The 24,821-nt window shown below is 38.0% G+C and overlaps 2 long non-coding RNA genes across 30 annotated transcripts in view; one reads left to right on the forward strand and one right to left on the reverse strand.

The window, feature by feature from the left end:
• The window catches only part of LOC126913330 (uncharacterized), a 275,232-nt gene that overhangs the window by 212,130 nt on the left and 38,281 nt on the right, over positions 1-24,821 (reverse strand). For 27 of the 29 annotated variants that reach the window (XR_007708402.1, XR_007708395.1, XR_007708398.1 and 24 more), the window contains one exon: positions 23,973-24,043. This is a non-coding gene — a long non-coding RNA (uncharacterized LOC126913330). Of the gene's footprint in view, positions 1-23,972; positions 24,044-24,455; positions 24,806-24,821 lie in introns of those variants that run through there. The other 2 variants (XR_007708400.1, XR_007708387.1) reach the window with 2 other exon arrangements.
• On the forward strand, positions 12,753-21,057 carry LOC118244554 (uncharacterized). The gene is made up of 3 exons (XR_007708406.1): positions 12,753-13,033; positions 18,839-18,906; positions 19,704-21,057. It is a non-coding gene; the product is annotated as an uncharacterized LOC118244554 (long non-coding RNA).

Raw genomic sequence — 24,821 nt, forward strand, 5'->3', positions numbered from 1 at the left:
TATAATAGCAGCAACAGGTTTCTTTTTTTGATGGCCTTCTATCAGCTGTAAGTCCAAAATCGTTCATGGGCCACAGGCTGACAACCTCTGGTCTAAATTACTGATGGAGTGGGAGTCTGAGCACATTCCCAGTTGCCAACTTGCCTAACAGGCAAGCATGTTCTCACATCCGGATATAGCCTGAACTTGTCAAAAGGCTCTCATATGCCCAAGTTCTCACTTGCGTCATTCCTGTGGGTCAGGCAAAGATTCTTAGACATACCAAGGGATACTACAGTTAGCAGGAAAATAGGGTGAATTCAGCTTGTTTTGAAGCTCAGCTGATCTCAAGCGAACAGCCAACAATACAAATGTTTAAAAACCCATAATTATAAGGACTTGGAGATTATGAGCCCACCTGTTGGCCCCTCTGGCAGGGTCATGTTCCATCTCCATCTGCACATGTGCATTCTGGATTTGCTGTGGAGAGGGATGCTTTAGCAGACTGCTGACTCTGTGTTAGTGTTATTCCTAATGATGCCTGCATTTAAAAGGTTTCCTCACACAGTATGTTCATGTTACATGCTGCCTCATATGTGTTCCAGATTTTTTCTTTCAAAGGATTACTTTTTATTAATCTCATTCCTTTTTATTTCAATATTTTGAAGTCCGTCAAATTTGAGGAAAAAATCAATTGCAGTCATTACTTTAAAAGCACAATGAATGGATGCAATAAGAAATAACAAGTGTGCTGGGAATATTCTCCATATGCTGCTTCCAGCATAACTCTTACTTAGAGTGCTCTCTTGTCAGACAGACAGCTCTTCAATGAGGTTAAAATAGTCATCAGTCCTTCCATCACTGAAATTGAAGAAATATTGTTTAGCAATCTTATCCTTATTTTCTATTTTCCATTGACTGATTCTTGGAGTAATTTACATTCCTCCACTGCTTAATATAGATAGTTCTTTTTAAATACATACCACCACTTGCAATATTTCCTCTGAGGCTTTTGAACCTTATTAACTCAAAATATTGCTAACTAATATTTACCACTTAAATATTCTATTCCTTTTTTTTAGATATATTAAATTTCTGATACTAGACAAATGCTTGTACGTTTACTTCTGTGCTTCAGTATTTATGAAATTAGACCCCAGATGTACAGATGTTTCCAAATTTAACCTAAACACAAAACTGAGCAGCTTGCCAAGAGCACACCCACAGTTCAGTTTCAGTGATGGAAAGAGCATGTTCCTGTGTCTGCAGGTCTTCACTTCTAATTATCAGGTGAAAATATTGCAAACATGCAAATGAAGCATTAAGCTATTTTCTGTTTGTTTGTTTGCTTTATCAATTTTCTGGCAAAACATAAGGGTGCAGGCAGAGACCTTACTGTGAATGTAGCCAAAGAAGTGCAAGAAAATTACATTTTTGTTACTTTCTCCTGTTCCTTTTGACCAAATTACTTTGACAAAAGATTTACTATTAGCACTGAATATTGATTTACTACTGGTAGCCTCCCCAACTAGTAATTTCTCGCAGACTGGCAAGGCAACCTCTCCAAACACATCACGGCTACAGCCAGTCTCACACAGACAATGGACAAAAACCAGATTTGTTGTCCAATCACAGACCAAGGACAACATACATGAACAACACTAACTTCCTCCAGCTTCTCTTTCCAACACACTTATACAAAGTTACACAGGCCTCGTTCCAAAAGGGATTTGAAAAAGTAATTCAAACTTCCTCTATCCTTGGCCTCCCTTGCTGAGACCAACGAGAACTGTGGCCATTAAAACAGAGCGTTTCATCACGTGAAGACAGGGACCAGGATAAGAGGTGAACCACCCCTTGCCTTCACTCCTAACTGAAGTGGAATAATTATTTCTCACTGCACACATTCAGGTGTTAATCCTGAGTGGCACAAATTGGACCTAATGGACAATCCTTAGAAGACTCCATGATAGATATCCAGGCTGAGGTCTGGGGGATTTTTGCAGCTGGAGGTCCTGGAGAGCCCACTTACATGCTGTGGGTTTGACATAACTTTGAGAGCTATAAATATTTTCTGCTGGACTGACCATATGACCAGATATTTTTCACCAACATAAGCTTAAACAAATTTTGTTCTTTTCTTGCCTCTCAGAGGCTAATTAAACAGGTGAAGACCAATAGGATGTGCTTTACTGTCAAATTCATTTGTTGAGTTCTGCAGCACTGGCAACATGACTTATGGGCAGGTGTCTCTATGGAATTTGCTCTCCTATGCCTTTTGCCAGATCCCAGCATCACTGATCTTCAGAACGCAACATAAATCAGCACATACTGTTTTATTTTCATTTGCAGCTCTTTGGGAGGTTTTGTATTTCATCCCAAATCATCTGCAGCAGAGCTCTGTGATGCTTACTGATGTTATTTCTGTATCATTTCTAATCTCTTTTAGTGTTTCTCAGAAGCAGCTATCAAAGTGGTATCTTGTATAAAAGTAATGAAGCAAATAATAAATCTGATTTTTGCTATCAAGGTGGCACCAAGCTCTTGACACAAGTTTAGAAGACATCCTTTGAAGATGACTTTGAAGATGATACTGGGGTTCTAAACTTGCTCTATGTAAAACATTTGATCACAGCAAAAATTCAGGAGCCAGTTGGACCACAATCTAGCGGATAACCTCTACAATTACATATTTTTCTTCTAGAAGTTTGACCTCTGTCAAGGAATGAACAAACACCTGACCAAGCCTCCCTCTTTCCACAAAACTCACAGACATGTTGGCAGGCAGTCTTGCAACTACACATGCAATAGAAAACTTTTTGTGGATGACCATGGTGTTTGCCAGTAGTCTTTCATCAGCTCTTCATCCTGCATTAGTGCCGTATTTGAGTAAATCCAACCGAGAGCTGGATTCATTTATTAAAGGAAAAGCTTTTGTATAAAATTCTTTCTTTTTGGCCAAGGATGAACAGAGGCTCTTGTTACAGAGCAGAGACACTCATTTGGTAAAATAAAATTCTTGCTTGTTACCCTTCCACGCATCCTTGTAGAGACACATAGAATATACAAATGAACTGATTGCTGTTCCCAGGAATTTAATAAACTGACCTTATTGGTGAATTTGCTCTGTAGTATTCATCAGACAATAACTGCTGATATACAAAATAAAATTAAATTGCAAAACCACAGTGGAATCCCTTTTAATCTAAGAACAAGTGCTCTTGGTCATAACAAGCTGTTGTTTCTAGCACGCCTCAGTGTTCTTTATCTAGACACACCAGAGAGTCGTTAATATACTAATTTAAATTCTACAAAATAGATTTGGGGGGTCCCACTTGAAAGCCGTATATGTCCTAATTAAACAACAACAACAACAAAAAACAGACACCTCCACTCTCTCATAAAATGAAGCAAGTGTCCACTATAGTAAACATAAAATGGGTGGACCGTTCATGCAAAAAGTGCAGTGATCTCTAACATGAGTGATATTATCTTAAAGGCATCATTGTGTTTCTTTATTTATTCCTTATGGTGAGCAGCTCTGGACCACATTTCAGGAAATGTCTTAATCTGGTCATTCATCACATGAGCAGAGGAAGGCTGAATCATTCAAATTTGCACGTTGTAACACTGAGAGATACAATGGCAGAGTACGCTTTGTTCTCAATGCAGAATTCAGCCTGAAAAGATTCCGTCTTCAATGAAACCAGGTCACAGAGCTCAAAACAATCTTAATCTTATTTCATGTCATTGTAAGACTGTCCTGAATTGTACACATGAAATAAAACCCATAAACATGGCTTTTTGTTTGAGACTTTGCTGGTAACCTGTAATATCTCGTGTCTCTGTTTGTGCACTTCATACTTGGGTAGAGAAATGGCCTTAAATGGAAAAACCTTTTGTATTGTTATCATTAGCTAGATATATTGAAAGTTGTTTTTTTTTTAATCAGCACTGGCAGGCCTTAGTATGAAGTGAATACTGTCTATAGGCTTTGAAACATGGATCATGTTGATTCCTTCTGCAAGGGTACTGAAATTGTTAGATGCATAATTTGAGTGTACCATAAATTGTCATTCCCCATATGTTTTTTCAGTGTCACTAATACCAGTTTTTCAGTGTCACTAATAAGTTTATTTAAATAATTCATCTGCTTCCTTTGAGTAATGCTGACATTTGAGAAAATCCTAAGAAATATCAACAGGAAAAAGTAAGTTATATTGTTTAAGTAAGGTATGCTATTTATTTCATACAGAGAGTTGGGACTTCTCAGCCTGGAGAAGAGGAGGCTCAGGGCTCAGATCTTATCAATGTGTACAAATACCCAAGGGAGGATGCAATGTAGACAGAGCCAGGCTATTTTCAGTGGTGCCCAGTGCCAGGACAAGAAGCAATGGACAGAAACTGGAAAAAAAAAGGAGGTTCTATCTGAATATCAGGAGGAACTTATTTAATGTGAGGGTTACCAAGCACTGGCACAGGTTGCCCAGAGGGGTTATGGAGTCTCCCTCCTTGGATATCTCCAAAAGCCGCCCGGACAGGGGCCTGGGCACCCTACTCCGGGTGGCCCTGCCTGAGCAGGGCTCGGACCAGGTGGGCTCCAGGGGGCTCTGCCAACCTCAACCATTCTGTGATTCTGTAAAATATATGTGCTTCGGTAATCATGTAAGGAGAAACACCACAGCAGTCTGTCTCCCTCAAAGAGCTCTGAGAGTTTATTTTGTTCTGTCTCAGGTACAGCAGAACAATATACTGTTGTCACACACAGTGCAGAAACCTACACCATACTGATGCTTTCAAATTTGAGCTTCAAAGTGAACTACTTTCAATTGCACATTTAAGCAGTATGTGCCAACTGACTTTTTAAAAGATCCATTAATGGAATTCAGTAACAAAAATGGCAAATAACATGAAAAGAATATTTTAAACAAATTAAAGCTTGTGATGATTGTACTATATATTTTATGGTAGAAAAAATGTAAACTTGAGAGAAACCACATTATATGTTAAGGCCAATACTGTTTCCTAAATGAGTTCCTTATTTCCAGACAAGAAATGTGGCGAGCATATTCCCAGTGGGAACAAATTAGGAAAGCAGAGCAGCATCTGGGAGTAATAGAACAGAAAAAAGATTTGGAATTTCAGGGGAGGTCTATGCAGAGAATTATAGGGCTTCCCTGGAAGGGGAGGCTGCAGTTGCAGAAAAGCTTCCTTTCTTTTTTACCTAAACCAAGCAACTAGGTGCCCTGAAAATTGTAGGGAGGGGTGAACAAGATTACCCATTGTCTTCTCCAAGCTAGAGCGGAAAAAAAAATAGAGAAAAAGAATGGAGAAAGCAAGCAGCTGAATGCTCTTAGTGAAGAAAGAAGTGCCATGCAGAAACTGAGGCTGCCAAGAGCCTACTGTACTACTCTGACATCTCATCTAAATATGGGGACTGTTCATTTTAAACCAGCCATTTATAGCTACAGGAAAAATCAATTTTCTTTTTTTAAAATGTGTAGTTTGAACTGAGAGGAGGATCAGCAAAAGACGTTAACTTCAGCCACCCACACAAGAGTACTGAGAGATTTGTTTTATGGGTATGTTGCTCGCCTTGCCATGAAATATTTCCAAGGACTTTGGTTTTGTATGTGTGAAGCAACAAAAAACATCCTGAAACCTCATTTAGTTTTTCATGAAATAGAACTCCTGTTTTATAGACAGCACACTGTATAGCTTACAAACTGAGAATGACAACAGAAGTCCAAGAATAGAGCTTACCAAGTATTTTGCATATTGAATGCAGAATGAAATGCCTGATGTAGGTCTCTTTGAGAAGAGGCTCTCATTATTAAGATTTTGAAATAGAAGAGTAAGCAATACTGATTATACCTGTAAATTTTTGTACAAATATACTTTTTCTTTATTTCTAACTTATAAAAAGAAAACTTGTACACAAAATTTCAATTAGTTACAGAAATGATTTGTTACTTCAGTATAAATTAAAAGCAAATTACAATGCCTTTATACTGAAAACCTGATCAGCGGCTGTTTCACATCCAAAGCTGTTGTGTGCTCTTTACTGTATTCTGGCTTTCCAGACTGCAAATATAAAGTCAAATTCTTCATAGCCTAAAAGGTGGGGGATTTTCAAAGATGTGTAAGTCATTTGAAGATTTGCAGTCAATAAAATGCATATGATATGAGCAGTATGTGCATGGGTGTAAACTAGCTTTTTACTTCCCTGCACTTAGCCTCTGAGAAAGACAAGCCAGACTCAGCGCAGAAGCCAGGCAGGTACGTTAGCATTACACTGCATTTGACCCAATATATCCTGTCAGCACAGGCAGGTAGCCTTGGCCCACAACACCCCAACATGGTGGATGTCTGTTCAGCAGCAAGCACAGGCAGAGAACATAAACCATCTGTATACATACATCTGTGTCAGCACATACAGTCAGCACTTCTGAAAACCCTAGCTAAGGCTTACACCACTCCCACTTTCAAAACGCACTCTCACATGGCACATAAGTGGCTCACCAGGCTCCTATATGCCCTTTGTCCAGCACTGAGGTTATTCTGTAGAGATGAACTTACTCTTAGTCCTCCCAAAATGTGCCACCAGGAGGGGAGGGGGCTGGTGGCAGCTACAGGTGGGCTGTGGACAATCCAGCTTTATACATGTTTTCCATGTGTCCAAAAGAATCTTCAGAGATTGTTATCATAACAATAAGAATAATAATTTGTAAAAAGAATGTTGAAAGTAATTTAGTTATTTATCATAGTTTATAAAAATGAAAAGAAAAAGAAAACCAGATAAAACATACAGATAAACCAGTAAAGGGATTTTTTCCTCACAGCATTTGTCAAAATACAGATACAAGACCTTCTCACAAATGCAGATCATGAAACATGGATTTCATTAGATGTTCACCTCTTTGAATGGCTACTAAAAAGGTTATATACCACATAGCAATGAATGAAATCTTAGTAGAAGACTTCTTACAGGTGTGTTTTTTTTCCTGCACTGCTCAGGAATAATGTCCAGCCCTCTCTTTAAAAAAGTAAATCCAACCAAAATCCTTTCTATTAAATCAATCTCCACTCAAAATCTGAGATGAAGGCACAAAGTGGTACAGTGTACATTGTCCTCATAAAAAGCCCTAAGCAAGGACACACGTATGTTCTTGGTTGTGATTTTGTGGCCCTGCAAAGATATCACTCTATTAAACAGACCAATCTCTCAGTTTATGATTATTGTTCTGAGATAATATGATATGACAAGTCCAGATGTTTGAAACTGTTGCAGCAATCCACAGACTGGGAGCAATAAATTACAATAAAGGACATAGTTAATTCAATTTATAGTGGATTTGGCACTGTCAGAGGTATGGAATTTCTAGCTGCATATGATACAGAAACTAGTGCATGCTCTAGGGAACCTTGGAAGTGAACTAGTGTAAGGCAGAGGACACTGTTATAAAGCTGGAATTCTTTATATCTGTTAATCAACAATCTCAGCATTGTGTTGTTATCACATGTTGTATTACTCTAGATTTGCCTAGTCTTGAGATAATTAGCAGAAAAACTCTTTATGAAAAAATCACCAGTGCTGTGAAGACTCAAGCTCTTTTTATCTCATTTTGAGTTTCAGAAATCCACGTAGCATGAACCTCTGAGAGCATGATGTGGACACATGACCAAAGACATTATATGCTGCCCTAAAAACAACTTTCCTAAGAATAAGTTATGCATTTATTTCATATTCAGCCATCTTTTATGTCAAGTTAATCCATGAAGATTACCCATGTTTGTAACCTCTGACTTACGGATATTTTAACATTTTCATATTCCTGCACAGAGTGGGACAAGAAGAAGGCAATTTATGTTTCTTTGTTATTAAGGCTGTAGAGCTATATAAAGGAGCTGCTGAAGTTTTCTCCTGATTAAGGGGAACTTTTGGTACCATTGCTAAGACTTATAACTGTTCCTATGTATACCTGTGTATGTATATGTGTGTGTGTAGGTATATGTCTGTCCCAAAGTCTGTCAGAAATAAGTGTTTATTGAAATTCCTGATCCACATGCCTGCCAGGAGACATGAGAAAGGAGTTTTATTTTTATGGCAATGTTCCTGCCAACAGTCATTTGCAGGCTCTGCACTGTTTTAGCTTCTTCATTCCCAGCAGATGTAAGGCTCAGTTCTATTGTACAGCCAGGATGGTTAGCAGTACTATTTTACAGACTTGTTTATATTATTCTTCCATCTGGAGGGATGGATATTATTATAGAGTGGGACCAGACCTTTCCATTACCTTTAGAACTGAAGAAACCGCCTCATCAGAAAACATCTCCCTGCCCCTGTGTCTTTCCTCTGCATGTGAAACATGCAGAGGAAAGCATTTCCTCACATAATTTAGCCTCTCATTCACTTCACTAGTTATAAAATACAAAAAAGACAGTGAATTGCAGAAAGGCAAATCCAGTTCTGTATTCTACATGACTTCTCAGCTGCAAACAGGTCTGCTGTTATTTTTAAAGCACTGGTGCATAAGGCCTTAATGCAGATCATTCAGAAAAGCACTGACATTTACCTAGCCCAGAATCACACTGTTTTGTTTTCTTTGGGGTAAGCAAGTCAACCACCATCATAGGCCTCTGCCTTACCTTGGTTCCTTTGGTACCTTGCAACAGATTTGACACCAAAGACTCTTTTAAGTAATAAAGTACCCCTTGGTATTTGGAGCTATCCCAGGGGATGAATTCTATACCTACATTTTCTTCAGAAGACAGAGCAAATACTCAAATCATCAGTGGCATTCATTTCCTATCCACTATCAAAAGAGACAGTCCTAATAAATTAAGTATACTGTACTAATTCTCATTAGGCCCATGCAACATGGCCACGTTTATTTATCTAGACATCCTCCAAACTGCTACTTTTGTATTTATTGTTTATAGGATTATTGTTCTGCCTCCTTCTAAAAATACTTAATAAATATTTTAACTACAAAACAATGCCTGAAAACGGAAACAGAAGTCATTCACCCCTTAAGCCTCTTCAGGGTCAACTGCAGCTTGCACCCCTATCCTGCAAAATGATTGTTCCTTTTTCTTCCTCTTATAATGATTTTCTAGAACTTCATTACATCCTTTGCTGTTTCTTATCTTTACTTTCTGTAGAAATCGTTTAGTATTATATTGTTACAGCAGACACTTTCATTAGATGGCAACACTTCTTCACTCATTCCTCTGTCAGTGTGCCTTCCCAAAGACCTTTACATATCAGCTTCTCATTTTTTCTGAAGGCTGATTTCTGAAGTAGTTTAAGAGATACATTTTATTTAGAACTTCCTTACTTTGGAATAATAAACTATTTCATTGTATAATCATTTCCACTCAGATTATCATAGCCCATTCCCAAAGATGGCATTCACTATCTGCATTGGTATCATCTGCAGTACAATTAATCCATGAGATGCATCATTGAGCTGTATGAGATTATTCAACAGGGAAGAATAAAACATCATGTATCATCTCAAAGTTGTAGAAACAACCTAAAGTGCTAAATTTTTCTATGGGCAGTTCATATATCACACACTTGTTAGCATACTGTAAATTCGTTTTACCTCAGAAACTTGCTGTGCAAAACATAATGAACGAGATGAAGCTCCACCTCCTCTCTGATACTCCTCAACTTACATTCAATGCAACCTCATGAGGTGCTTTTCTTCCCTTCTCATCCATCCCACTGCTTATGAAGAGTATGGATGAAAAGGGAAGTTTATAGATAAAAGGGCTCTACAAGCACTCATTTTTACAGAAAGTTATGACAGAACTCAGTCTCTGCTTTAGTCCCACAGCAAGGCTGTCCATTTTATCACATTGCTATCTGAAGGGAATAGCATACACTAGCCATTAGAGAGAATTAGAAGTCACATCCAAGTCCAAATGGCCATATTTCCAGACCTAGGCTTCACAAGTTCTGTCATAAGAGCTACCTTTTCCTCTTTTGCAAGGGAAAAGCCACCTTTTGTCTGACAGTTCAAGGATTGTAACTTCAGCAGCAAAAGATTTTCTTGTTTTTTCCTCCACTCCTAGCTGCTTGCCCTGCACAGCTCACATTGCCTTTAGCAGCACTTCTGAAACAAGCTGAGCAAAGCTGCGAAAATACCATACAACATCCCACTCACTGCCCCCATTTGCCCTAGGCTACCGGTTTCTTCATATCTTTTCTGACTGGCAAGCTAGTTCCAACTGGAGAGGTAACTATGCCCTTGATTAACCCTTTCTGAGCTAATTAGACTGAGTACATGCATTGATGTGGGCGCGTAAATATATACCTACCCATCTGAATATATGTATGCATGAGGAAGGAAACTTAGGCACCTTTTGTATTCCATAACCCCCCAAGAATGCCAAAGTATTCTGCATTCTGATACCAGCTTTACCACACAGCATTCACTGCTAATAGTTGTTTAGAATGAGAAAAGAAAAAAAAAAAAAAAGAAAAAAGTGAAGTCACCGTGATGCTTTAAGACTGTAATGGTGTACCTGCTATTCTTTACTACTTCAGTGTGGAATATATCACAATTTGATGTTCTAGACAGAAATTAGAGAATATAATGGAAGCAAAGCAAACGAAAACATTTTTTTAAATGTTGCTAAATTGACATTATCCTTTACGGACTGAATTGTTGCTGGCAGGTTACTGTTAAATCAATCCCTCTGTATCTCTCTAAAATCACAGTTTCTCTGAGTGTGGATATGTTTTCCTGGGTTGGGGCCCTAGCTTCCTTGTTTTCAAATGTGAATTCAGAATTTATAACTCTGATGATTTCATTTGTCTTGCAGCTCAGCAATAAATGATGCAGTCACCTGCATTTACAGTTGTCTTCCTTTGGGATGCAAAGTGGATGAAGATCACCCTGTTCAGAACACACTTTGTACATCATTACAGAGTTTCATCAGGACTCTTTTAGACTTGAATAGACTTCTAGTTTCCAACCTTCTGACTACTGTCCCTGGCAATCAACCTTTCAGGCACCAGCGACACAGCTAGAGGTACCCCTGAGCAGATCAAAGATGACTGTTAGGCTCCGGAGACAAGGTGGAAAAGGGCTGAGGTGGTGCTATCTTTAGTCTTTCTGGTCAATGATAAGAGCCCAGGAAGGAGCAGATGCATTCAACTGCCAAAGAATGCACAGCTACACCACCCATGTCAACCAGCAAAGATACATTTTCTTTGATCACACTGCTGTATTTGAGAGAGGAGGAGGCTCTCCTAAGGTGTCTGTACAGTAATGCACAGAGCCTGAGAAATAAAGTAGAACTGCAAGTCCAGGACAGTTTGGGGACTACCAAATGAGCAAAATCCAGGAGACCTGATGGGATAGTGCACACCACAAGGACAAGATCATGAATGGACAAAGACTGTTTGGGAACATCGAACAGATGAGCCAAGTGCACATGACCTATGAGAAGTGGTTGAGGATGCTGTTTGCTCAGTCTGACTAAGAGGATAAGGGGAATCTCGATGCAACCTGTAGTTACTAGGAAAGAGTTAGAAAGATGACAAGGTCTTTTTGCTAGTGGCAGCTGGCAAAACTCAGGAAAATAGGCACAAGCTGTGATTTGGAGTTTCAGACTGGATAGTAGAAAAAAAAAAACACTTTCACTATTTGTTTTACTTTTTCAACTTTGCATATTTCTTTTGGAACTGTTATTTAAAAGTTTTTTTTTGTTTTTTCCTTTGGCACTTTCAATTCAAAACAGGTCAGTAAGCATACCTGATTATTCAATTTCTCAGCCAAAGGAATAAGAACTGAACACCTGCTAAATTAAGACCTCGCCATTGTTTCCTTGGGCAGAAATAGAATATTTTTTTTACCCTCTTACTTTTTGTATGTTTTTCAGAAAGTAGTTACATCATAACAATATGAATTATACTTTAACACATTTTCCATGTACCAGAAACAGACATTTTGCTACCAGGCTACCAAGGCTGGTTACCTTAATGTACGCTGTGAAGAGTGTGTTTCTTTCTGCTGTTCCATTTTACCAGAGACTGCTCCTGCACAGATGTGTTGGAAAGTGTTTTTCCCTAGGGAAGTCAGAGTGATTTTTATACTAGGCAAAATCAGACCTGTTTAGAAAATAAGATGGGATAAATATATGGGGATTACATTCTGCAAAAAGGATGACTCTGGAGCCTTTTTTCTGACTTTACACCAAGGACATAATACTGCAAAGCAATCCTTGTTAGTAATCTTAAGATAACAAAGGAGTTGACTTATTCAAAGTAAGCCAGTAGTATTGCCCTGAAAAGAATGTTCTCTCATGGAGACATTTCCAAAACATAATTATAAATATAAGTAACCACTTGCTACTGCTACAGACCATGGACCTATCTTTGAAAGCAGAGAAGCTCTGCTGTCATGAGGTTGAAGTGACAGCCTTTCAAGCTATTTGGCTCTGGAAGAGTATGCTGAAGTCTGCCTAGGACAGACTGTATGGAGGAAGCTAAGTGCCCTATATTCTGTAATGGAAGCAGCAGCTTTGAGAAAGTCATTGGTTTATCTGGTGGCTTAACTAACTGACGCTTCTGGTATGGTATGTCCACTATGCAGGAAATTCCAGTTCACTGAGGCTGATACCAGCATTATTATTGCATCAGATGTGTAAGAGGAGCAACTGTTTGTATGGTTTTTTGCATAAAAGAAAAAAAAAAAGTCTACATATCAAATGCCAGGATGGACAGATTGTACAAAAATTAAGGAAATAGGAAAGAAAGAAAGAAAAAAAAGCAAAACAAACCATTCCCATTCTCTCTCTCTTTCTTTTAATGAACATACATACTGATTTAGAGCCATCACTGAATTGGGTTTCAAATTCATAAAAATTGTGCAAAACTCAGGAAAGCCCTGGAAAATGGACAAATCTGCCCTTTAAATGACTTTCACCAGGAACCTCCAATCTTACTAATCAAACTATAAAGTACATACTTCACCTGAAAAATATGAGGATAAACAAGGAGCACTGCAAATGAAATAAGTGTGGAAGCAGCTTTCAGGTAAAGTTTATTGTTCTCTTGCATTCCAAAAATCTTCTACACCACAGCTCTGAGATCAGTACCTAGATGGCAAAATCTTCTTATTAATCATTTTCTTTCTTAACCTTCACTTCACAAGAAAAGGGACAGGACTGAGTCATGTGCAGAGAATCACCTATCAGACAGTGAAGCTGCAGAAGTTATTCATAAGGATAAATGGATACATTTATTCTAGTGAAATATGATTTTTTGGTGTTTTGTTGTTGTTGTTCTTTATTTGTTGTTGGGTGGGGTTTTTTTTGTTTGTTGGTTTGGTTTTTTTGCATAGACTAATTAGGCTCCACTTTCCTGCCACTGAACATGCAGCTTCCATTGGAGTCAATAATAACTGCAGATGTTCAGGCTCTTTAAAACTCAGGTTGTCTTATCTTAGATGTTTCTGTTTACCTACACTATAATAAAGGGCTAGATCCTCAAAGATATTCAGGCACCAACATGAAAATGATGGAATGTCAGTGTCTAAATATTTTTGCAGATTTTATTTTAAAGGTAAGCCCACGTTTCAAGAACATCTGTACTTCCAGCAGCCATTTGACTCCCCATTTTCAGCCTACCAGCACTAATAGGACATTCAAGCATTCTTGGGAAGGAAAAAAACATCAAAGATTTTTTTTTTATTTTTTATTTTTTTGGAGTCCAGTGCAACACAGTTTTAATATTATATTGTTAATAATAGATTTCAGAATGTGTAAATTCCCTCAGAGAATCCTGATAATTTTACCTTAGCTTATGTATTGAATTGAGTTGTGTCATTCATTGACACTTGTTGTCATATTTAATTTGAACACATTTATAAGAGCTTACCCCACCAACATCATTTACTGGCTTTGAAATGAGCAGATGAGGGTATACTGACTTCATGATAGTACATGATTTTCACCTAATTGATTGCTACATAAGGGCCTCTACACTGATTTGTAAATGCTGCAGGGGCAGATGAGTCTGATTGTTGCATGAACATGTGCTGCATTGAATTGTGCTACTAAGGAGGCAAAAGTTTCCTTTACCTCTCCCAGCAATTCTGTATTTTCATGATAGTCCCATCTCAGAATTTATTACTCTCTAAAAGGTTTGATAGTCCCACCTTCTCATCCATGCTACCCCAGTCTTTCTCATTCATTCACTGGTTCCACCACAGCAAGACACTCAAAGACACTCAGATAAGCAGACTTTATCTCTGCTTTAAGGTTTGTGTACACAACTTCACATCTGTCCAGGACAGCTGAAGACAGTGAAGAGTTACAAATTTAACATTAACGTATACCTTAGGCCAATTGTACTATTGGGTCAAATTCTACATGCTATGATTCAGGCAGATGTTAATGGGAAACATGACTCTGTGGTCTCTAGGATTTTACTCACAATAAACTCTCGGTTTCTGTAATTGACAGATAAAGATGTCTGACTTTTTTAGGGTGATGACATTTCATTTGGCCTATGGAGGGTTTGTCTACAGCCATAAACCCTGTATGTTTGACAGTCAGATGGGTCAAATAATCTCTCAGAATCCCATTCAGTTTATATTATTTTGGGACAGGTACTTTCGGAAAAGTTGAGAAGACCTAGCTGAATACAATATAATATACTGAATAACTGAATGTGTACCTTTCCCCATCTCCTGAACCAGGACAGCAAACACTAGAGGGAATTCTTTGTCGAATCATAGAATCAATAAGTCTGGAAAAGCCCTCCAAGATCATCTGGTCCAACCATCCCCCTACCACCAATGTCACCCACTAAACCATGTCCCTAAGCACCATGTCCAACCTTTCCTTAAACACCCCCAGGGACAGTGACACCACCACCACCCTGGGTAACCCGTTCCAATTGAAGACAAAGGTGCAGTAGCTTTCCCACTTCCTGTTCCTCTCCCATCATCTGTTACAGGTTGGTCTTTACATCAGGTCTAATGCATTAATTCAGTCACTCTACACATCTGCTAACTCCACTGTCTCATTTTGGGGGAAAAACTTCAGCAGCTACAGCTGCCTCTTTTTTTTTTTTTTTTTTTTTGGTCTGTTTGGTTTTAAACATCCAGCTGGATTAGTATTTCCTGGAACCTCTTGTAAGTGTCAGAACTTCTTAAATATTTGCTAGTGCTAGCAATCATTACTACAAAAGGTTTTGTTATCTGCCAAAGAATTCAGAACTTTGTGCAAGATGGGAAAAATTTATAGGAAGATAGGAAATGATTAATAAAATATCACTGAGCGTAATTAAAATATATTTCCAATATTCATCACAAAAACGTTTGATCTTCCTTATGTTTTTGGTTCTTTTCCTTGAGTTATAGCCTTCCCTATCCAGAAGATGACCTTTAAGTAGTCTTTCTATTACTTTTTTTTTCTTTTTGGATGAGTACAATCACAGGATAATTTCGTAACAGATAAGTATATTATGCTGAGTTTCCACTGATCATTGGTCTAAGTCAATGAGATAAATAAGATGATGTAATCTAATTTTCCTTAATTGAGCAACCTCTAAGCTGTGTATTACTTTTACAATACAAAAGTATTTAGTCAATATTTGGATACAGTTAGATACAGTTGGTAGGACAATAAATCTTATCTCAATACTTGGTGCCATCACGTGCAATGTCAGAAAGTATCAGCTACAGAAAATATAGAAGTAACATATATTATTGTTAACTCCAAGTAGCTAAGCATGACTTCGAGACTGAAAATCTGGGGAAAAACAAGTTAATTTGATAGGTTTTGTTAACCTTCTAGTATTTTTGCCCTCCTATGACCACCAGGACTAGAATGTTATTGAATGAAAGCTGAGATTCTCCCATAAACAGCACATCTTGGTATGGCACTGCATCTAATGTGTAAAAAGGATGAGAAACTAGGCAGAGTACCTTCTAGGACAAAATATTGAATTTAAACTGAAAAAACAGCCAGACCAAAACCTTATCCCTAGTTCATATCCCTAGGTCATATCCTCATTAAGATAGAAATGTCTCTGCTTTTTCAGGTGACAATTTCTTATAGAAACCAGTCTTTGCTCCAAGTCTGGAATTAACTTTAAGAAAAAAAATCCAGTGATAGCAATGTAGAGAATTAAACCTTTGGTCCAGTTTCTTTTTATAATTATCAATAGTAAATTAAACCCCAAAGCCCTGAGGCAATCCATCAAAGAACCAATTGCTCTGAGCTTTTGAAGAAAGAGTGGGAGCCCTGCAGCCCTCCTTTCAGAAGGAGAAGCACCAAGAAATGAAGCTCCCCTCTGGTCTGCTGGTGTTATCAGATCACTCAATGGTACACATTCTGTTACTTCTGTCCACATTTACTGTCCACCTGTTGAACAGTAGCCATAGAAAAGAGGGAATCACACAATCTACCACCCTCATGTCAATAACCTACTGCCCAGCATGTTCACCTTCACTTCTTTCCCCACAGCACCCCATTTGTCTTTTTCTCCCCTGCTTCTGCTTTGTTTCCATTCACTTGTCCCCTTAAAGCACACCATTCCCCACTTTTCTTCCACCCATGGAAGACTTTGGAAAAATCTACATCAAGATTTGAAACCCATTTCCTTCCAGATCCCTGGAATACTGTTCTCCCGTTATCCAGACCAGGGACATGATACAATGTGGTGGCGATTGACTCCCAGTCCATTCACAGGATTTCATTTGCACAGAAATGATGGGTAGGCATGGGGAAAGGACTGGCAGACACATGTATCTGGCTTTGACATAAGGCTGTGAAATGGGATAGGTATGCAGTCCTGGATCTGATAACCAAAAAGCATTCTCATAATTATCTGTTTAGACATTATTTAGAAAACATTTATGAGAACAGACATCCACAATGCAAACTCAAAATACATATTCCCAATCAAGCCTACTACATGCTGCCTTCTACATACATCCACCTGGAAGGAAACATTACTTGTGAAGGGACAACTGCAATACCTGATCAGTTGTTCTATCTTCTACTGAAAATGTTCTTCAGTTTTGAAGTTTCTGTACAGTCCACTAACAATGGGATCGCAATCAAAGCCATCCACAGAATTCAACAACCTGTGATCAGCTAGTAATGTTAGACAGCCTCCCAGCTTGAATTTGAAAGCCAAGAATGGAAAATACTCCTTTTTCTTACATTTTTTCTTTTACATTTTTCCTTTTACATTTTTCATTTGCACCTAGAAATGGAAAGCAAAATAAAGTACACAAGTCTGTGCCAACAGAAAAATTTACTTTGAGATTTCAGGTAAGTGCTGTTGCGTTCTTACTTCCACTCTTCGTTTGTCATCACTAGCTCAGACACAGATGAAAATGAGCAAGCATGAATTACGAGTTTCTCAAATATGGAAAGTACAAAAAATGAGAAATTTTTACTATCTTCTGGTGACGCACGTTTTGCAAATAATCTTGTTTTACATCAATTGTCACATTGCTTATGGAATTTATGACAGAGAAGAACTCAAAACACATCACGCATTCTTTGATGATTTCCAGTAATACTAAGAGATAACCATAATGTTACCATGTGTCTCAGAATAATGAATTTTGGCTTGGGCTACAACATGACTTCAGTTAGACAGACACACAAGAAGATGAAAATAAATCATGTGAGCAGCTGACAGAAACTGCTGCCAACCTATCTCACATGTACTCTGCAACAGATCTGTGGTAAAATAACAGCTACTACAGTAAACACAAGGAGATAGATCTACTACCTGCTCTAAAAAAAAGAGGCATTCAAGCCTGAAAACATAAGTCAACAATATATTTCATAGAACTTCCCTTCCAAGGAAAATTTGGCATGAGGAATAAAAAGGCATTCCTACACAGGGCTAGGTTTTAACAACAGATCTTGAAACACATCTGATGTTTTTTACACCAGTAAAACCTCAACACAGAGCATGACACACATGGCAGGAGAGGGTAACAAAGGGGTGTAGTCTGTTATATGCTACTCCCATGCAAGCATGAACTCTTAAAAGTTGCTTCTTTTTTACCTTCTGTCTTTTAAGGAAAGTTCCAATTTATTTTGGCTTTCTGGAAAGGAGTGCATGGGGTAAACTCTGGGGCAAACACCAAAATTTCATTTCATCTGGATGTCCTAAGAACTGATCTAAGAACCTCCACCAAAATTCTTAATTGAAGTGAAACATTTTTCAGGTAATTCTATTTTGTGGCTAAATAAAAACAATGACAACCAAAGGCAAACATAAACATTCTCCACCAGAGACCCTACTGACTTCTCACTATGAAAAATCTAGACTGTATCCTCGTTAATTCTCACAAACATATGTACTTGTAAACATACATACAGACACAACCCTGAAAAAGCTAGAGGACAACAACATATTAAATCTGTCATCACAAGCCATGCTAGTTCATTCCTAATGCATTCATGACTAACTGAAGAAAAACAAACAAACCAAATCCTAGCTTGATTACACAATCAGTGTTTCAGCCAGAGTTCTATAATAAGGTGGCTTCAAAGGTCAGGCATATAAACTACAATTTTAGAGGAGGATCCTACATAAGAATATTAGTTTTGAAAAGATTTGTGAATCTTCTGAAAGCTTCAAGAGAATCTTGAAACCTTACAGATTGCTAGTTTTCCAGGAAATAAAAGACTGATGTCTTTGAAACAAAAATATGTGTTCTGCTCCCTTTAGATGGTTCCACTTGAATGTTTCTGAAGAAGGAAAACTCAGTTTCAGAAACATTTGTTAGTTTTGTTTAACTCAGTGCTGACAGAATAAGAATGTGTTCATGTTAAAGCAGCTAAATGTTCTGTATTTCTCTAGGCTGAAGATAAGATCTAAGCTGGAAGTCCAGTCTGAGCACCATGAGTCTATCAAATCCCTGGGAAAAGGTAAGGAGTCAGAAAGCGGTCTTAAAATTAGCATCTCCTGCTCAAAACTGAAAAAAAAAATCTGGATAACTGCTGAGGAAAATAGCTCAGGCCCATTTCACATAATTGTGGCAGGTCTTCCGGGAATAAAAGTCTGAATGGTTTTTCTGGCTGAGTTAAGAAGGGGACTGAATTAGATGACCCTAGAATTAATTTGAGATGAGGACTTCTTATGAAGTAATTTACTACAGCCCAAGTCAAAATTTAAATTCAGTCTGAAGTTACAGACTTTTGGCCCTCCCTACTTTACTCTCTGAATCCTGGTGTCCATAATGCCTGCGTGCTGTGTTAATATTTACAGTGTGCATGAAACACAAGAATTTTTAGCTCGATTTCTAACCTAATGGATAAATTGTCTCAGCCCTTTCAAGTGGCAGCTTGTAGGAAATTCATTTTTGCCCAATTTTAATGTTTGTACTGCAGATGACAGCAGAGAGAGCTAGCTAGATTCCCTTTGTAATCAACAGAGATCTAATCAACATAATCAATGCAGTCAATTTAGCTCATTCTAAAGTAAACTCCTACAGTTGGTCAAATAAATTGCTCTCTAAACTCCAGTGACAACAATGAGAGATTAAACAGCTGTCACTGTAACTAACTCACATGTCAACAGCTACACAACGTAGATAAAATCTTAGGTCCATCAAATTCCACCCCCTTTTTCAGACAAAATATATCAAAATATAGAATTCATTTTTAAAATTAGATTATTTTAGAACTATTTAATAACCTACTATACTTTTTTTTTTTTTAATCAGATGCCTGCATAAACTTCAGCCTGTTCAGCCTGCACTGTTAATTCACAAGATCCTGATAGCATGTGGTAGATGTCCTTCTGAGGTGCTTTACTAGGAATGTTATTTGCAGTAATATGATAACTATAACCTGAGAAAATTGTGGTTTTCATTAATTTATGTGTTCTGTCTCCCATTACCTCTTTTCTTACTTGGAATCTAAATTTTACTGTTAATTGTTGAGATTTTTACAACTTTGCTTTATACTTACATGGCAATGTACAGCTAGAGTGAGATGCAAATTTACAAAGCTTTTAAACATTGCCTTCATTCTAAACTGCAAAAAGAGTTTAGTGCTGAAGTCCTTATCTGACTCTAAATTCACCTCTTCCTCAGAATGAGACACTCCTGTTCTTCTGAAATACATGTTACCTGGGTAACACTGTCCCCTTTACTGTCTTCCTAATTTCATAACGTCTAGGTGTTGCAATACAACAAATATATTCAAACTTTGTCTAATGTGCAACAATGAAAAGAAGGCTCTTATAATAAGTTGTCACCAAGGGCTCCTCTCTAATCCTGGGAGTTTTAAAGAAAATAATTTCCCTGGAGAACCTGGGAAAATAAAACAAATAGGAACAAAAATGTAATGGAAATTCCCTTATATGATGGTGTTTTAAAGACTGACATGTCATATAGTTGGTATGGCAGAATTGCCACTGGAAAACCCTAGAAATGAATGAGCAATCCCACCCACAACTTTTCCCCCTCTTCTGGTTAGTGGAGGTGCTACTGAAGAACAGCTGCATCAGCACATAGAACCAAAAGACGGGATATCAAATTCTGCACCTGGTTTTATCACATAGTAGCTGTATAGCACCTGCCACAAATTAAAAATTCTTCTAGTTACGTTTCCATGTCTGTAAAGAGGGGACTATAATATTTCACTTGAAAAGAGTGATATCAGTTGCCACACTTAGATTCAAATTACAGAGTCAGTGTTACAGTAAAGGAATAGTGTCCTACCATCCATTTTAATAAGTATGAGTAGAAAAAGTTTAAACTGGAATCACATCTCCACAGGACAATCTGGTGTTTATTACACATAACTGCTAACATCGCAATGTGTGAGGGATGCGTGTGGATATCAACGCATCTGTAAAAGTTCAGCAGGTTGGATCCTTCTTCCTTGGCAACATTTTTGAACAACTTTTATTGAATGCAATATGCTCTGTTTGAATAGTAAAAGCTAACTGCTGCCAGGAAATAAATTCAAGATGAAAGTCTTTATTATTGCTGTTCCAGGAAGAAAGACTGAGCTTCTTCTGGGCAGAACTGCATGAAGAGCACTGCAGGTATCATTCAGTTGTGCTCTGCTTGTCCTGTTCAGGAAGCACATGAAGGAGCTATTCCACTGAAGTAAGAGACTGCAAACATTAAAATTCTGACTTCTTCACCACATTACTGTTTCAGTCTGAATAACAGATGTCTGTATCCTTCCTAAATCAGGAGGAACTTTTTTCACCTCAAGTTGTACAGAGCAGAAAAGGAGAAGGCGTTGATCTAATGCACTTTCTTCTCTATCATCTTTGTGAAAAGTTCTGCATTTATGAAGTGTACCAGGGTGTAAAAAACTTTCTAATTTTGCACTCCTGAGTAGGAAAGTACTATTACTAGAATGCTATAGCTAGACAATAATAGGAATTATGACACTTGTAGCCCCGTATCATTAATCTGGAAGCTTTTCTCTAGTGATTTCTTTAAACAACACTGCAGATCTTTTCCAGAAGGTACCTTGCTCAGGGCAGGGTTTCATCTAGGGTCTTCTCTCTCTCAAAATCAGCCTCTTCCTACAGCTATTTAAGTGTTAGTTGTAACTGGGCAAAGAGAAGATCCTTGTTCACTGATCCTACTCAGTGATTTGTTCTCACAGTTTCTCAATGAATTGTTCAGAAGAAAAACAGAAAAACAAAAACAAAAAAAAAAAACCTTTCTTAGAAATGCTGAAGAGAATTTTAGGAAGTGCTCACAAGTGCTTTTAAGATTATGAAATAAAATCTGTAACTTGGTAAATTGCAACATCAATAGTTATTTAAAACTAGGTTCATCAGAAAATTTTTCCCATAAAAACACTGCAATCAAAAAACATTTTCAGCACTTCATCTCTACCTCTCTAGCATCTTCCTTCTTTAGCTTAAAATTTTATTGTTCCCTTTGATCACAGCCCTTAACTTATTCATTTCCAGGTCTGTAAAATACACATAAAAACACTTATTTACATAGTAAAAATGTCCTGCGACCAGTGATTAAGACTATTGTGTGCCCACTATAATTAAGAACTTTACTGGGTGGCTGACTGCATCCTCCCATGTTCAACCCATAAACATTCCTTGCAAAAGTTCTAACTAGCATTTGAAGTACACTTAATGGCTTTGTTAACAGACATATTCCATCTGACAGGCACTAGCCTGATTGAGTTTACCTACTGGCTAATGCACTTAAGCCTCCTGTTCTGAGCACAGCCTGTGAGCCTACAAAGATTCATTGTTTGCCTCCTTATAGGTGATAATGAAATTGGCATCCATTTCACACTCCTGAATGGTTTCCATGAGAATTTGAAAAAGTTGTTTGCTACTACTGGTATTATATAACCATCTTAGTTTCAGCATGCATAAAAGCATGTTCTTGTCAAATACCTTATCTCCAGGATTGTATTAATAACTAAGCATGAGTCATGCTGAGCATCAGACATGTTTGTGTTTATACATGTTATACAGTAAGGACTTACTCTAAAAAAACATCTAAATCTGTTTGCCAAGTGCATTATCAATTCATTATCCTATGACTTGGGTGGCCCTTCATTTAATATGCATGTGGCCCTGATGTACTTCTGCCTATAAGCAAGCAAACATTACACTGGAAACTGAAAAGAAGATCACAAGCAGATTGCATTACCAGATAGAAATCTTGCCTTGTCCAGCTAATCTTTAAAATTAAGATTTTAAACTTGCATTATCAGTGCTTAGTAAGCCAGGCTGTAAAGCACTGAGCATTTTGACCTGAAATACAACAAAAAACTGAATCACAAGCTCAACCTTAAGCACACAAGTAGTCCCATAGATTTCAGTTATATTAAGGAGGTGTTTTAAAGCTTAGTTTTATCAGTAGCAATGTTTAGCACTTTGCAAAAGTCAGTCACCAAAGGAAGCTCTGAGCAAGGGCTACAATTACCTTGAGCATGTATCTACTGTAAGAATAACAAGAAGTAACCATGACACAGTACTACTTTTTATGTGAGTGGTTTGAAAATAACACAGAATAAGAGAATAAATAATTATTTAAATGCATCTCAGTTAGAACTGGTATATTCTGATCAAGGGAAAAAGAGAGGAGTCTCATTGCAGTACACCAAAATAAGAGAAACAAGTGTTTTGACAAATTTAAAAATTTCACTGCAAAATATCAGAGAAAAGTCATGAACTTGCACTGTCCCTCCCTGTCAACTTAACAGACAGGAGTTGTGTGTGTGACCTTAGTGCACTGAACTGCAGCTACCACAACCTTCTAGATGGACAATCACGTTGATATTTTATTGCTCTTTTAAGTTACATTTATAAACTGGAAATACTAAGAAATGCAAAGGAGTTCCTATGATCATATTCATCCCCACACAAAACTCTTTGCCAGACATTTCTACAGGAGATAAAGTAAATTACATCTTCAGCAGCTTTTATTGGTCTATTATGTCTGGTACAATATCTTACCACGAAATAGGGATATCATGAAGCTATTCTAATAAAGAAATATCTGGGTCCTTGGTGCTTTGTCTGTCATCTGGCCTTCTCAAAAGAACTCTACTCTTCCACAGTATTTTGTAGTTTATTTTAATATGAAAATATTAAACGTACCCCATACATAAACTCCCACCCATCAATGCTTAAAACAGGATTTTAAGCCTTTAAGGCCAATAGTGCATACCAGAATACCTGAAGCAGACACCAACTTCATTCTGGAAGCACCTGACAATTCTGGTACATCCCTTCTTGGCTTGAAATGTACCTGCATGACTCTAGACTTGTGCCATTAGCATTCCAGGAATATTCTGGGCTGGACAATGGACTATACTTCCAAATGAGATCTCCTGAAAACCAGAGATTAGATTGCCCAACCAGACTCTCATGATGGTGACCAACTAGATGGATTAGAAAAAAAAATCAAGTGGGATGTGGAAGAATTGAGCTGAAATCACTCATGTCTGAATTCATTGCAGAGATTTGGACGAAGGTCTCCTACCTTTCAGGTATCCTTTCAGTAGTCACCCAGGCCAAGCCTCTTCCAGCCTCCTCTGTTAAAGCTCTTCTAATCTGTAAAGCAAAATAATTAGATATTAACCAGGGTGAGGAGCAGAACTCAGGCAACTTTTGTTTACAGACAAGTCTCTGAGGGGGATTGAGGAGCAATTCCTTATCTACAAACACTGAAGATCGTAAGTGTCCTATAAAACAGCCTTCATCAGCACACACTAGGTGAAACCCACCCTCTCTGACAAAATGGGACTACAGCAGCCAGGGTCTGCAGCGCTGCATGGCCTGGGACAAGGTCCCCAGCTGCCACCCTCCAAGACAGAGGACAGCCCTGGGGGGCTGCAGCCCACAGGTGACCAGCACAAGGACAAGGATATGAATTAAAATAGCAGGAGCAGCACACCAGCAAGAAGCACAGATGAGAAGACCGAAATCTACATGCACAACCACAGGCTCCTGCACCACTCCTCACCTCGCCAGAGGAATTTGTAAGGACTAAGTGTAACCTGTGGTGAAAAGAAGGAGTTGAGACTAGGAAGGGGGGGAGGAAGGGCGTTTGGCTGAAGTTGAGCCTTAGGAAGGAGGAGGAGAGGTGAATTTCCCAGCCAGTATTTAACCTCCACTGGGCCCTTTATTTTCTTCTATAAAACAAGTCATTTATGTTTACTAGCTCAGTACTGACAATCACAGACTGCTTTGTTCTATACTGCAGTCAGCATCTTTAAAACAAAAAGAAAAGAAAGCAAAACAAACAAACAAAAACCTTAGCATGTCAAAATAAAAACTGAATTCAGACAAATAGCTTTTTTACATTGCTAGGACAGTTTAAAGTCACTGA

The sequence above is a fragment of the Cygnus atratus genome, chromosome 5 (assembly GCF_013377495.2).
Source record: "Cygnus atratus isolate AKBS03 ecotype Queensland, Australia chromosome 5, CAtr_DNAZoo_HiC_assembly, whole genome shotgun sequence".
Classification (NCBI taxonomy): Eukaryota; Metazoa; Chordata; class Aves; order Anseriformes; family Anatidae; genus Cygnus; species Cygnus atratus.